Below are 16071 nucleotides of genomic sequence, written 5' to 3'. Positions count from 1 at the left end.
GAAAGATCAAAACAACCTAACTACAAATTTAAAAATAGCAATAACTATGTACCTATCAATAATCACTTTAAATGTAAATGGATTCAATGCTCCAATCAAGAGACATAGGGTGGCTGACTGGATAAGAAAGCAAGACCCTTGTGTATGCTGTATACAAGAGACTCACCTCAGAACAAAAGACACACACAGGCTGAAAGTGAAGGGTTGGAGTAAGATATTTCATGCAAATGGAAATGAGAAAAAAGCTGGAGTTGCAATACTTATATCTGACAAACTAGACTTTAAAATGAAGAACATATTAAAAGACAAAGATGGGCACTATATAATAATAAAGGGATCGATCCGACAAGAGGACATAACCCTAGTAAACATCTATGCACCCAACATAGGAGCACCTAAATATATAAAACAGGTACTGACTGACATAAAGACAGAGATCAACAGTAACACTATCATAGTAGGGGACTTCAACACACCTCTGACAACAAGGGACAGGTCTTCCAGACAGAAAATCAATATGGAAACAACAGCCTTAAATGATACATTGGACCACTTGGATCTAATCGATATTTTCAGAACATTTCACCCCAATGCTGCAAAATACACGTTTTTCTCAAGCGCACATGGAACATTTTCCAAGATAGACCATATGTTAGGCCACAAAACAAGTCTTGATAAATTTAAGAAAATTGAAATCATACCAATTGTCTTCTCTGATCACAATGCTATGAAATTAGAAATGAACTACAGGAAAAAAACTGGAAGACACACCAATTCATGGAGGCTGAATAACTTATTACTAAATAATGAATGGGTCAAGCAGGAGATCAAGGAAGAAATCAAAAGATATCTCGAGACAAACGAAAATGAAAACACGACGACCCAAAATCTATGGGATGCCACGAAAGCAGTCCTAAGAGGGAAATTCATAGCTTTGCAGGCCTACCTAAAGAAACAAGAAACATCACAAATCAACAGTTTATCTTCACACTTAAGGGATTTGGAAAAAGAACAGCAAAATAAGCCAAAGGGAGCACAAGGAAGGAGATAATAAAGATCAGAGCGGAAATAAATGAAATAGAAACCAGAAAAACAACACAAAAGATCAATGAATCCAAGAGTTGGTTCTTAGAGAAGATAAACAAAATCGACAAACCTTTAGCCAGACTCATTAAAAAAGAGAGAGGACCCAAATTAATAAAATCAGAAATGAAAGAGGAGAAGTGACAATGGACACCGCAGAAATACAAAAAGTTTTAAGAAGTTACTATGAGCAACTATATGCCAACAAATTTGACAACCTGGAAGAAATGGACAATTTTCTAGAGGCTTACCACCTTCCAAGGCTAGCTCAAGAAGAAATAGAAAATCTGAATAGATGGAAACACCACGGAAATTGAATCAGTAATCAACAATCTCCCAACAAACAAAAGCCCTGGACCAGATGGCTTTACAAGTGAATTTTACAAAACGTTCAAAAAAGAATGATCACCTATTCTCCTCAAGCTCTTCCAAAAAATCCAGAAGGAGGGAAGACTCCCAAACACTTTTACGAAGCCACTATCACCCTGTTACCAAAATCAGACAAAGACACCACAAAAAAAGAAAACTACAGGCCGATATCTCTAATGAACATAGATGCAAAAATCCTCAACAAAATATTAGCGAACAGAATTCAGCAATACTTTAAAAAGATCATACACCATGATCAAGTGGGATTCATCCCTGGTATGCAAGGGTGGTTCAACATCCGCAAATCAATTAATGTGATACACCACATTAACAAAATGAAAAATAAAGATCACATGATCATATCAATAGATGCAGAAAAAGCATTTGATAAAATCCAACAGCCATTTATGATAAAAACCCTTAAGAAAGTGGCAATAGAGGGATCATATCTCAACATAATAAAGGCCATATATGACAAACCCACAGCTAACATCATACTCAATGGGGAAAAGCTAAAACCATTCCCCCAAAGATCAGGAACAAGGCAAGGTTGCCCACTATCTCCGCTTCTATTCAACATAGTACTGGAAGTTCTAGCCACAGCAATCAGACAAGAAAAAGAAATAAAAGGCATCCAAATTGGTAAGGAGGAAGTAAAATTATCATTATATGCAGATGATATGATACTATATAGAGAGAACCCTAAAGACTCCACCAAGAAGCTATTAGAGCTGATAGATGAATTTAGTAAAGTAGCAGGATACAAAATTAATATTCAGAAATCAGTTGCATTTGTATATACCAATAATAAAACATCAGAAGGAGAAATTAAAAAAAAACAATCCCATTTACAATTGCTCCAAAGACTATAAAATACCTGGGAATAAATTTAACCAAAGAAGTAAAAGATCTGTATTCAGAAAATTATAAGACACTGAAGAAAGGAATGAAGGAAGATATAAATAGATGGAAACACATATCATGTTCATGGATAGGCAGAATTAATATAGTTAAAATGTCCATACTGCCTAAGGCAATATACATATTCAACGCAATTCCTATCAAACTACCAACGACGTTTTACACAGAAATAGAACATATAATCCTAAAATTTATATGGGACCATAAAAGACCCCGAATAGCCAAGGCAATCTTGAGAAATAAGAACAAAGTGGGAGGTATAACAATACCTGACTTCAAATTATACTACAAGGCTACAGTAATCAAAACAGCATGGTACTGGCATAAAAACAGACACATAGATCAATGGAACAGAATAGAGAGTCCAGAAATAAATCCATGCCTATATGGCCATTTAATCTATGACAATGGAAGCAAGAGTGTACGATGGGGTAAAGACAGTCTATTCAATAAATGGTGTTGGGAAACCTGGACAGACACAGGCAAAAAAATGAAGCTGGACCACCTCCTTACACCATATACAAAAATAAATTCAAAATGGCTTAAAGACTTAAATGTAAGATCTGAAACCATAAAATATCTGGAAGAAAATATAGGAAGAAACTTCACAGACATTACCCGGAGTAAGATTTTTACTGATATATCCCCTCGCGCGAGGGAAGTAAGAGGTAAAATAAACATGTGGGATTATATCAAACTAAAAAGTTTTTTCACAGCAAAGGAAACCATCAATAAAACAAAAAGGGATCCTACTGAATGGGAAAAGATATTTGCCAATGATATATCTGATAGGGGATTAATATCACAAATCTATGAAAAACTCACTCAACTCAACTCCAAAAAAACAAACGACCCAATTAAAGAATGGGCAGAGGACACGAAGAGAGATTTTTCTAAAAAGGACATACAGATGGCAAACAGACATATGAAGAAATGCTCAACCTCACTAACCATCAGAGAAATGCAAATAAAAACCACAATGAGATACCACCTCACCCCAGTCAAAATGGCTATCATCAATAAATCAACAAACAACAAGTGCTGGCGCGGATGTGGAGAAAAGGGAACGCTTGTGCACTGTTGGTGGGATTGCAGATTGGTGCAGCCACTATGGAAAACAGTATGGAGGTATCTCAAAAATCTGAAAATGGAACTACCCTATGATCCAGTAATTCCACTCCTAGGTATCTATCCGGAGAAATCCAAAACTCCAATTCAAAAATCTTTATGCACTCCTATGTTTATTGCAGCACTATACACAATAGCCAAGACATGGAAACAACCGAAATGCCCATCGGTAGATGACTGGATTAAGAAACTGTGGTACATTTATACAATGGAGCATTACGCAGCCACAAAGAAGAAAGAAATCTTACCATTTGCAACAACATGGATGGACCTAGAGAACACTATGTTAAGTGAAATAAGTCAGACAGAGAAAGATAAGTACCATATGATCTCACTTATATGTGGAATCTAAAGAAAAGAATAAGTGAATGAACTAATCAGAAACAGTTTTGGAGACAAAGAGGAAAAACTGAGGGTTGCTAGATGGGCGGGGGGGTGGGGGTAAGGGGGAAAGTGAGGGGATTAGAAAACAATCAGAACCACAAGATGGCCACGGGGTTTGAAAATTAATCTGGGGAACGTAATTTAGTGGTTACCAGAGGGTAAGTGGGTTGGGGGGTGGGAGATGAGGGTAAGGGGGATCAAATATATGGTGATGGAAGGAGAACTGACTCTGGGTTGTGAACACACAATGTAATTTATAGATGATGATACAGAACTGCACACCTGAAATCTATGTAATTTTACTAACAATTGTCACCCCAATAAATTAATTAATTAATTAATTAATTAAAAAAATAAAATAAAATAAAAAAATAAATTACTGTTCTCTGTGTGGTATGTGTCAAAGTTAATTTTTTTCCAGATCAATATCCTGTTATTTCCGTAACTATTTCTTGTAAGAACTTACCATTGGCAGTTGAATTGTTTTGGAGTCTCTGTTGTAAATCAAATGAGAAAATTAGAATGTGTATGTTTTTGGATTCCTTATTTATTCCATTGGTCTAATTTTCAATCTCTATAGTGTGTGTCCTCTCATTCTGTTATTTAAGCTTATGTTGGCTATTCTAGATATTTTGAATTTCCATATGAATTTTAGAATCAGTTTGTCAATTTCTGCAAAATAAAACATACTAAAATTTTGATTTAGACTTCATTGAATGTACAGATTAATTGGGGGGGAATGGCATCTTATAAATGCTGAGTCTTCCAATCCATGACCATGTTGTAACTCTCCAATATTTAAAGTCTTTTTAATTTCCATTAAACAAATTTTGTAGTTTTTTTAAATGTAATATGCTTTAGCTTTTTTAATATATTTTTTTAATTTTTCAATTACAGTTGACATGCAATATTATATTAGTTTCCGGTGTACAACAGTGATTAGACATTTGTATAACTTATGAGGTAATTGCCCTGATAAATGTAGTACCCATCTGATACCATGCATAGTTATTACAATATTATTGACTGTATTCCTTATGCTATACTTTACATCCCTATGACTATTTTGTAACTACCAATTTATATTTCTTAATCCCTTCCCCTTTTGTACCCATCCCCCAACCCTCCTCTTATGTGGCAACCCTCAATATGTTCTCTGTATCTATGAGTTTGTTTCTGTTTTGTTTGTTCGTTTAGTTTGTTCTTTTAGATTCCACATACAAATGAGATCATATGGTATCTGCCTTTCTCTGCCAGACTTTCTCCACTCAACATAATACCCTCTAGGTTCATCCATGTTGTTGCAGATGGCAAGATTTTATTCTTTTCATGGCAGAGTAATATTCCATTGCATATATGTACCACCTTGTCTTTATCCATTCATCCATTGATGGACACCTAGGCTGCCTCCACATCTCGGCCATTGTAAACAATGCTGCAGTGAACATATGGATGCACATGTCCCCTCCAAGTAGCATTTTGGGTTTCTTTGGATAAATACCCAGAAGTGGGATTACTGGGTCTTTCTTTGCCTCTTGTTAAGAGCCTTTGTGTTGTCTGATGTAAGTATGACTACTTTGTCTGATATAAGTATGGCTACTCCAGATTTTTTTTGTTTTTCATTTTCATGAAATAACTTTTCCATCCCTTTACTTTCAGTCTGTGTGTGTCTTTCAATCTGAAGTGAGTCTCTTATAGGCAGCATATGTAGGGTCTAGTTTTCTTACCCATTCAGCCACACCATCTTTTGATTGGAGCATTTAATCCATTTATATTTAAAGTAATTGTTGATAGATATGTAATTATTGCCATTTTATTATTCATATTTTTAATCTTTTTTTCTTCTTCTTAAAGAAGTCTCTCTAACACTCCTTATAATAACTGGCTTAGTGGTGATGAATTCCTTTAGCTCTTTTTTGTCTGGGAAGCTCTTTATCTGTCCTTCAATTTTAAATGATAGCTTTGCTGGGTAGAGTAATCCTGGTTGTAGGTCCTTGTTTTTCATCACTTTGAATATTCTGTGCCCATCCCTTTTGGCCTGCAAAGTTTCTGTTGGGAAATCAACTGATGGTCTTATGGGAGCTCCCTTGTTGGTAACTAACTGCTTTTCTCTTGTTGCTTTTAAGATTCTCTCTTTGTCTTTAATCTTTGGCATTTTAATTATGATGTGTCTTGGTGTGGGCCTATTTGGGTTTATCTTGTTTGTGACTCTCTGCACTTCCTGGGCTTGTATGTCTATTTCCTTTACCAGGTTTGGGAAGTTTTCCATCATTATTTCTTCAAATACATTTTCAATTACCTGCTCTCTCTCCTCTCCTTCTGGTATGCCTATAATGTGAATGTTGGTACTCTTGATATTGTCCCAGAGGCCCCTTAATTAAACTACCTTCAGGTTTTTTTGGGGGGATTTGTTTTGCTGTTCTGATTGGGTGCTTTCTGTTACCTTCTAAATCACTAATTTGATCCTCTATTTCATCTAATCTGTTGATTCCCTCTAATGTATTCTTTACTTCAGTTACTATATTCTTCATTTCTGACTGGTTCTTTTTTATGTTTTCTATCTCCATTTTTATATTGCCTATCTCTATTGAAATTCCCACTAATTATTTAGCATCATTATAACTAGTGTTTTGAACTCTGCATCTGGTTGATTGCCTGTCTCCATTTTCTTTAGTTCTTTTTCTGTAACTTTGTTCTCTCCTTTCATTTGGGACATGTTTCTTTGTCTCCCCATTTCAGCTGCCACCCTATGTTTGTTTCTATGTATTAGGTGGAGCTGCTCTACCTACTGGTCTTAGTAAAGTGGCCTTATGTAGTAGGTGTGCTGTGGGGCCCAGTGGTGCAGTCTCACTGGTCACCTGAGCCAGGTGTTCTAGGTGTGTCCTTGTGTGGGTTGTGTGTGCCCTCATATTGTAATTGAGCTTGGTTGTTATTTGCACATCAGTGGGAGGGATTGAATCTCTGACTGATTGGTTGTGAGGACTGGCCATGATTACAGTGGAGGAGCTGTAGTGCAGGGGCTGATCCTACAGAGCAGGATTCACTTTAGCAGGGCTCTGGTGCCTGCCCAGTCTGCCCTTTGGGTATGTCATCGGCAGAGGCTTCCCTCCCCAGCACTGGAACCCTGGGGTGTGGAGCCTAGTACAGGGCTGGGGTCCCTAGCTCCTCAGGGGGGACCTCCACAGCTAAGATATTTCTCCTGATTCTTAACTGCCACACTTGGGTGTGGATCCAGTTTGTTCTGCATCTCTGTCCCTGCACCAATCTGGAAGTGGTTTCTAATGCATGTCCTTAGTTATAGGACTTTTGTTCAGCTAGACTGCAGGCAATTCCCAATGACGGTTATTCTGTAGTTTAGTTGTAATTTTGATGTTGTTGTGAGAGGATGCAAACACAGGGTTTACCTACTGCACCACCTTGACCAGAAATCTAATATGCTTTAGTTTTTATTAAAGAGTTTCCCTTAAGTATTTGGTGTTTTTGCTACTTTTGTAAATGCTATTTTTATTGGTATTTTCACATTGTTCATAGCTAATACTAAGAAATACAATTGATCTTTGTTTAGTGACTTCATATCCTGATTTTTTGCTGAATTTACTTATTACCTCTAGTAGTTTTTTTGAATTTTCTTGCATATATAGTTAGGTAATGTGCAAATAAAGTTGTTTTTTCTTTTACAAGCTTTATAAATATCATTCCTTATTCTTGACATATTGCATTGGATAAGAACTTCTTTCCAATACTGAAATGAAGTAGTGAGAACTGACATCCATGTCTTGTACTATAATTTATGATAAATGTAATTCTACCTGATGTTAGCGGTAGGTTACTGATAGATGTTGTTTATAAGGTTCAGGAATTAATCTTCTATTTCTAATCGGTTGAGAGGTTTTATCATAAATGAGTTTTGATTTTTCTCAAATGCTTTTTATGCAACTATTGAGAAAATCATGTAGATCTTCTTCAAGAGTCTATTAATATGTAGATTGCATTCAGTGATTTTTCAAATGTTAAATCAAAATGCATTCTTAAGATCAACTTGCTCATAATGTATATTCATTTTTATATATTGCTGGATTTGATGATTTAATTCTTAGGAATTTTTATATCTATATTCACGAAAATATTGGCAAGAAGGTTTCTTGTAATATATACAAGTGTGATTTTGGTATCAGGGTAATGTTGGCCTCCTTAAATGGAGTTAATAATAGATTTGGTGAAATGATAACATTTTCTTCATCTATTTGGTAAAATCTATCAGTAAAGCAACTGGGGCTGGAACACTTTTTGTGGAAAAGTTTTTAATGGTGAATTTGATTTATTTAATAGCTATAGAGCAACTCAGATTACTTTTTTGAAGTACTCTTTCATAGTTTTTCTTTTTTGTCCAAGTAACCTCTTCCTACTAACTGCTTAGATTATTTATATCTGATATAATTTCTCAAAGTTATATGTAAATCTACTGTATTGCCCTGTGTTTTCTATTTGGCTCATTGATCATTGTTTATTTTTCCTTACCTGTATTTGAATTAGGTGAGGGTTTTTAGGATTTAGCCTAACCCCATGAATGGCTTAACAGCTATACCTCTTTACATTTTAGGGGTAGCTCTTGAGTTTACAGTGCATAACTTAAACTTATCTCAGGGGCTCTTCACATACAGTGTAGGAACATTTCAACAGTATACTGCCTTTTTCCCACTCCTGTTTTTCTGCTATTGCTGTCATACAATTCAAATCCAGATACGTTACAAAGTCAATAATACATTGATGATATATTTTCATTAAAGCGTCAATGATCATTTAAAAAGACGAAAAAAATAGGGAAAGTGTCTTTTATATGTGTTCCCATGTTTACAGTTTCTGGCACTTCTCATTTCTTTCTGTTGATACAAGTTTCCATCTGGTGTAATTTTTCTTATGTATGAATAACTTATTTTAGCATTTCTTGTAGTACAGGGCTGCTAGCAATATTTTCTCTCAGCTTCTGTTTTTATTTCTATTCACTTTAATTTCAGCTTTATTAAGGTATGATAGACTTATAATAAAATCATCAATTTTAAGGTTACCATTTGAAGAGCGTTGACAACATATCCAGCCATCTAACCACCAACACAATCATAGTATAGAACATTTTAATCACCCCCAAATTTCCATCCAAATCCTTTGCAGTTAATCATTCCCATCCCACCTGGCACTAAGCAACCATCTATCTGCTTTTTAGCACCATAATTTTGTGTAGTACAACATTTCATATACATGAAATCTTACAATATGTAGTCTTTTTTGTCTGACCATCTCATTTAACATAATACTTATGAAATTCTTCCAGTCATTGAATGTATTAGTTCATTTCTTTTTTCCTTAATAGTATTATTTTCTATGGGCATAAGCACAATTGATTCATCCATTTTCCAGTTTATGACAGATATTGGATTTCTTTACAAATTTTGGCTGCTATGAATAAAGCTGTCATGAGCATTCAAAAACAAGTCTTTTGTCCATAATGTTTGATTTATATAATTTTAATTAACTAATAAATGAATCATATGCTAAATGAACATTTAACTTTGAGAGAAACTGCTAAATTATATTCCAATGTAGCTGTACTACTTTTCACTCCAAATCACAATTTATGAGATTTTCAGTTATCTACATGCTCTCCAAGGTTTGGTATTGTAGTCTGAGTGGTAACAATTGTAAAGTGTTCTTAGTACTTTCTAAGGTGGTTTTAATTTAACTTTTACAAATCACTATTGATATTGAGTGTTTTCCTCATGTGTTTATTTGCCATCAGTATATTTTCTTCTGAGGTATCTATTGAAATTTCTGTTCATTTAAAATATTATGTTCTAGCCCTTCTTATTGAATTTTATAAGTTCTTTATAAATTCCAGATGCAAGTTCTTAATCAGACCAAAGTATTGAAAATATTATTTCCCTTATTGTGGCTTGTCATTTCTTAAAAGTGTCATTTCTTAAAAGTGATTTTTGAAGAGCATTTTTTGTGTCTTATTTATTTTGTTGAGGTTCAATGTATCTGATTTTTCTTTCGTGGTTTTCACTTTTTATGTCAAAACGAAAATCACTTTTTGCCTTATCCAAGGCCATGAAGATTTTCTCGTATGTATTATTCTAAAAGTTGTATTGATTTAGTTGTTACATGTAGATCTATGATCCATTTTAAATTATTTTTATTATATAAAGTAAATGTTGATATATATGTAATTATATATGTTATATATACAAATAAACATCTTTCAGGACCATCTGTTGAAGACAGTTCTTTCTCCATTAAAATAGAATGGCACTTGTATTATCAACTTGCCATACATGTTTGAGTCAATTTCTGGATTCCATATCTTGTTTCTTTAATATTTATAACTGTCTTTATACAAAAACTACAGTGTCTTTAGTAAAGGATCTTCATATTAAATCTATACATTTCTAAATAAAAAGCCTGCTGGAGTTTTGATTGGAATTACATCAATTATATGAACTTGTGGAGGATTAACGTATTGATGTATTGAGTCTTCCAACCCATGAATATGGTATTTCTCTTAATATACTTGGATCTTCCTAAATTTCTTTCCCAATGTTTGGTGTTTCTCAGTATACACATTTTGCACAAATTTTGATAGAATTATCCCTAAGTATTTTATGTGTTAGATGTTTTTGAAAGTGCTTTTGCTCGCTGAGTTTCAATTTTCATTTCTTCAGAGCAAGAATATTGGAATTCAATTCATTTCTGATATTAATCTTGTAACTTATAACATTGCCAAGCTTAATTGTTGGCTCTGGAAAGTTTTTGTATTAGTATTATTGGTAGAATCTTTGGGATTTTCTATTAAGAAGTTCATGTCATCTGTGAATTAAATCAGGTTTATTCTTTTTTCATTTTTTTCCTCCCTGATTGTACTTTCTAAAACATTCAGTACAGTGCTGAATAGAACCAGTGAGAATGGATGTCTTCATCTTGTTCTTGATCAAAGGGGAAATCATTCAGTGTTTCACCACTTAGTATAACATAGCTGTAGGTTTTTGAAGCTAACATGTTTTCCTTATATTTCTAGTTTTCTTAGAGGACTTTTTAATCAATGGATATTGAATTTTGTTAATGATCTTTCTTTCTCTACATCTTTTAATATGGTTGTATGTTTTTTTCTTTTTTATCTACTAATAGGGTGAATTAAATTGATTTGCAAAAGTTGAAACAATTTTGCATTCCTGGGATAAATTTCACTTGATCATGATGTACTTTATATTATATATTGCTGGGCTCTGTATGCTAATGATTCCTCAAAAATTGTTGCACCTAGGATAAATAAATGCTGGTCCATCTAGACAGTGGGATGTTATTCAGTGCTAAAAAGAAATGAGCCAGCAAGTCATGAAAAGATATGGAAGAAACTTAAATGCATATTATTAAGTAAAACAAGCCAATCTGAAAAGACTACATACTGTTTGATTCCAAATACATGAAATTCTGGAAAAGGCACAACTATGGAGATGGGAAAAAGATCAGAGGTTGTCAGGAGTTAAGGGGGGGGGCGAACGGGGGAACACAGAGGGTTTCAGGGCAGTGACACTGCTCTGTGTGACACTAGAATGAGGGTACGTGTCATTACACACTGTCCACACCCACAGAATGGACAACACCAAGAGTGTCCCTAATGTCAGCTGTGGCCTCTGGGTGATGGTGACATGTCACTGTAGGTTCATCAGTTGCCATAAATGCACTATCTGGTGGGAACGTTGACAGTGGAGGAGGCTGTGCATGTGGGGGATGGGGACCGGCGGCACATGGGCCAGCTCTGTACCTTCTCAATTTTAATGTGGACCTAAAACTACTATAAAAAATAAGGTCTATTAAAATTATTGAGTCTATATTTATCAAGGATAATGCTGTGTGATTTCATTTTCTTATGATGTGTTTTTGTGGTTTAATATCAGGTAAATGCTAGTGTTATAAAATGAAGGGTTTGTGTAGAATTAATATTGTTTCTTTCTTGTGTGTTTGATAGAATTCACCACTGAAACTGTAGGCCAAAGTTTATGTTGCGGGGAATATTTTAACTAAAAGTTTAATGTGTTTAATAGACGCATGCTTTTCTTAAATGAACTATGGTCATTTGAATCTTCCAAGGAACTTGTATTTCTTCTCTTGGTATAGAAGTATTTTCCCCTTATTATTTAATACTGGCCATGGAATCTGATGTCCCTGCTCTTATCCCAAATATTAGTAATTTATTCTTCTTTTTTTAGTTCATTAATTACTATAGATTCAGATTTGTCAGTTTCACTCATTTTAAAGAAACAGCTTTTGGATTCTATGTTATTTTGTTACTGTTTTCCTTATTTCCATTCATCTCTTATCTTTAAGTTTCCTTTCTTCTACTTGCCTCACACTTATTTTGCTCTTTTGGTTTAGTTTATTAAGCTATGTACTTTTCTCATTGATATCAGAACTTTCTTTTTTTTTTCTAATATAATCACATATTGCTATAAATTTTCCTCTAAACACTACTTCAGCAAAGTACCACACATTTTGATGGCTGTTTTTTCAGTTCTATTCAGTTACACCTTGGTTCTGTTTTGTCATCTCCCAACAAGCTGCTGCCTGGCAGTGGGCCGAGGCTCTAGCGTGGGCCGCACTGTCGTGTATTATCTTTACTGTGGCATTTCTTGTGCTTCACCTTGATGTCCACATTTTTAATGAGATATTGAGTTTTCTCTGCTCTGGCTGCACCAAAACAGACTCTACCCCAACATGACCTTTACCATCTCAGTTTGGGCCTTAAACTCAGAGCAGCCCTTTTTGCTGGTATGATTTGCTATCCCTCACACTGGGCATAAGACGCCAGCCTGCTCTGTGCAGCATCATGTTCTCCAGGGCCAAGCCCCACAGAGTCAAGCCTCTCACCTGCCCCACACTCAGAGCTCTGCCTCTCAGCTCAGTGGGATCACAACACTCTGCTTGGACTCCAAGTTCTGTCCCCAGACTGGGGCACTCATGCCATGAGCTTCCTTTCTCTAAAACAAATGCCATCAAATGGACAGTGGTCTTGGACTGTCTTTGTCCAAAGCCTGCAAACAATGGTCTCGTATATTTTGTCCAGTGTCATGGTTGTCAAGAGTGGTCGGAGCTAGCTATAGGTAGGACTAAAGTCAAGGTCTCCCTTGCATACTTTTAAAATAAAGGAATAGTTCATAAAATCGAGCTATTTTCTCCCAGCAAGTGTGATGTTTCTGTACTGTGGTTTAAAAAAAAATGCAACCAGCACATCTGTCCCTTATAGTGTGGCTTTCACAGTTCAGTGGGGAAGAATCTCAGGAACATTGTGCTATGGGCTCCCTGCCAGACACTGACAGCTCGAGAACCTGTGCCAGTTACAGTCATGGGAGCCTGAAGACACTAAAACTGCACACTCCAGGGGTATCTCTAGCTAGGACCATCGGCAGTATCTCTTGCCCTGTTTCCAACATGACAGTCATAACTACAGAATGTAGCATTCAGAACACAAAGCCGTGAACAGGCATGATGCCCGGTGATGGAAGGTGTGTCCACCTGAAAGGGAACATTGCTAAACCTATCTGATTCTCATTGTCAGAGCCCTGTTCAGTGATTTCTAAGTGTTCGCAGAATCTGGGGGTCAGAGCTGTACAAAGGCTGGCTCATAAATATCTGGTCACTCTCTGAATTCTAAGGAGTTCTAGGAAAAGTAACCTCCCAGGGTTCTCTGATCATAACCTCCTACCTGGGCAGGTCATGGGGGGCCGCCCTGCCGCAGCCCTGTAACTTCTCTGGGAAAACTTTATCTTTGCCGTCAGCCAGCCCTGCCCATTGTTTCCGTGCATCCAGGTTCATACACCTTAGAAACGCCTCCTGCCAGACCCCTCCTAAAGCGTGAGCACCCTCAGGAAAGCACAAAATCTTAACTGTCCCGGAATCCACCCCTCCTGTTTTCTCCCACCTCCACATAATCTTCCCCAGGTTCCCTCTTTAATTCCAACTGTGTAAAAGAAGCTGCTGTTATTCTGCAGAGCATTTAAGATCTTGCTTCCCGACAGCTGTTGTCAGTTTGGCTCAAATAAACTCATGTAGAAATTCTCTGCAGGTTTGGACATTCTTACGCCGACAGCACTTATACTAATATGTAAGTGAATACAATAAAGAGCACATTTTACTCAGATGTATAGACTTTGTCTCTGAGTAGGTGAGGATAAAGAAACGTTGCAGCAATCAGCAAGAATTGCAGCAGAGTTAAAGTGAATCCTGTTTGTAATACATTGGGCCTACCCTTCTGAATGAAACAGTGAGGAGTCGTGTGGGGTTCTGGCCAAGGGGTACCGACAGGCACATTGTTTCTGTTCTCTCTCTTGACGGTCACACAGTTCAGTGGCATCTTTACCCAAACAAGTTCTGAATACAAAGAGAAGGGACAGTATGTCTCACCATATTACAAATTAAAAGCATACATCTTTTATTGAGCAACAAGCTTTAAAGAAATCATCTAAGGCAGAGGTATCAAAACTGCGGCCTGTGGGCCAACTGCGGCCCACAATCCATTGTTAATTGGCCCGCAGCAAATTCCAAAAATATATTTAGTTTACTTAAATAAACCAGGTGAGGCAATACGTACTTCACCCCGAGTGAGTGGCCCGGCTGTTTGTGTATTTTACCGCATATGGCCCTTAGTGAAAAACGTTGAAAAGTTTGGACACTCCTGCTCTAAGGCATGGGAAATCTCAAGTCATCAGAGCATTTTACTCCTTGACACAGAATATGTGTTATTTACTTCCCTTTGTGGTCTCTCTCACATTTGTGCTTACTGGCTCGCTGTCAGCAGGGACAGTGGGAGAGACCAACCCATGGGTTTTTCATCCTCCATCACGCTAGCCCTGTCACACGATCAGTATTCCACGATCAGCAAATAAGGGCAAGTCCCACTGTGCAAGCACTTTTCAAAGCTGTGCTTGCATCACATGTGCTCTTGTCCCACTGGTCAAAGCAAGTTTAGTGGCTGAGCCCTGACTTTGTATGTGTCCCGCCAAGAGAGGGTTGACTAGTGGAGACCATTTCTGCAACAGTCAATTACGATCCACTCTCTGGCCCTGTGATCTCCATCCCATCATGTTATAAACTCACTCGCCCAAACAAAGGACCCAATGTGTCGTCCTGCCACAGCCTCAAGCTCAAGGTCCAGGATCTCACCATGTACATCATGGCCACATGCAGCTCACTGAATGCAACCCCTCTTGATTCAGACACTTAGGATTTAAAAGATTAGTTTATCTATCCTTCGCACACCCAGGAAATAGTGGGGTGTGGGGTCACTTGTGGCAGACAATCACATTTAGGTACAAGAGGAACGGAGACACGGCCCATAATAGTTCTGAAATCCTGCCGACACATCATGACCACATTCCCCTGCTCTAGTCCCTGGAAGTGACCTTGAAATCCATCATTCCTCAAAGGAAGCCTGAGCTCAGTGTTCCCTTGTGCCCTTGGGAGAGACCCCCTTGTGTGTCACTCTCTGGCTCCTGGTTTCACCCACTGGGCTCCTGTATTCATCTCTAAGACAGCCTTCCTTTTCCACAGGAAATGGCTGGATTTGTGGGTAAGCACCTTTCTCATCTGGCTTCCTGTCCTTAGAAAACGAAGGGTCTAGAGGCCTCTGTGCAGTGTCATCCATCTCAGTCTCTTCTTATCCAAGCTGGTGCCACATTTTCATGCACAACTCTCTTAAAACCTTGGGGCTTTTTATATATTGCAAGTTAGTCTTCTCCAGTCAACGAAGGCCACCCCCTCAGTGACTTGGAGGCTTGAGTTTCTCAGCCTGTGCTTCCAGCTGTGTGACTGAGCTGCTGGGAGACTGCACTCTAAAGAAACTTGGAAGCCTTTATGTGCCACTGTGAGCACCACCTCCAACATTTCCAGAGTCTCAACCAAGCTTTACCTCCAGGCCTCAGTTCATTAAAGCATCCTATATTAGCTGTGGAATCTGGGAAATTGTGTTATTTTTCAAACCCGCAAGTTCTGCCTACTCTGTATTCCCTCAGAATCCCATGTGCAAACCAAATAGCATTTCCTTTAGTCCATCGTACTCTTTCTGTATCTTCTGACAGATAGTTAAAAGAAGCCAATGCACATTGTCACCATTTTGCCTGGACATCACTTGGCATGGCC

This window comes from Rhinolophus ferrumequinum, unplaced genomic scaffold (assembly GCF_004115265.2).
Source record: "Rhinolophus ferrumequinum isolate MPI-CBG mRhiFer1 unplaced genomic scaffold, mRhiFer1_v1.p scaffold_109_arrow_ctg1, whole genome shotgun sequence".
Classification (NCBI taxonomy): Eukaryota; Metazoa; Chordata; class Mammalia; order Chiroptera; family Rhinolophidae; genus Rhinolophus; species Rhinolophus ferrumequinum.
This window is presented reverse-complemented; position numbering follows the sequence as displayed.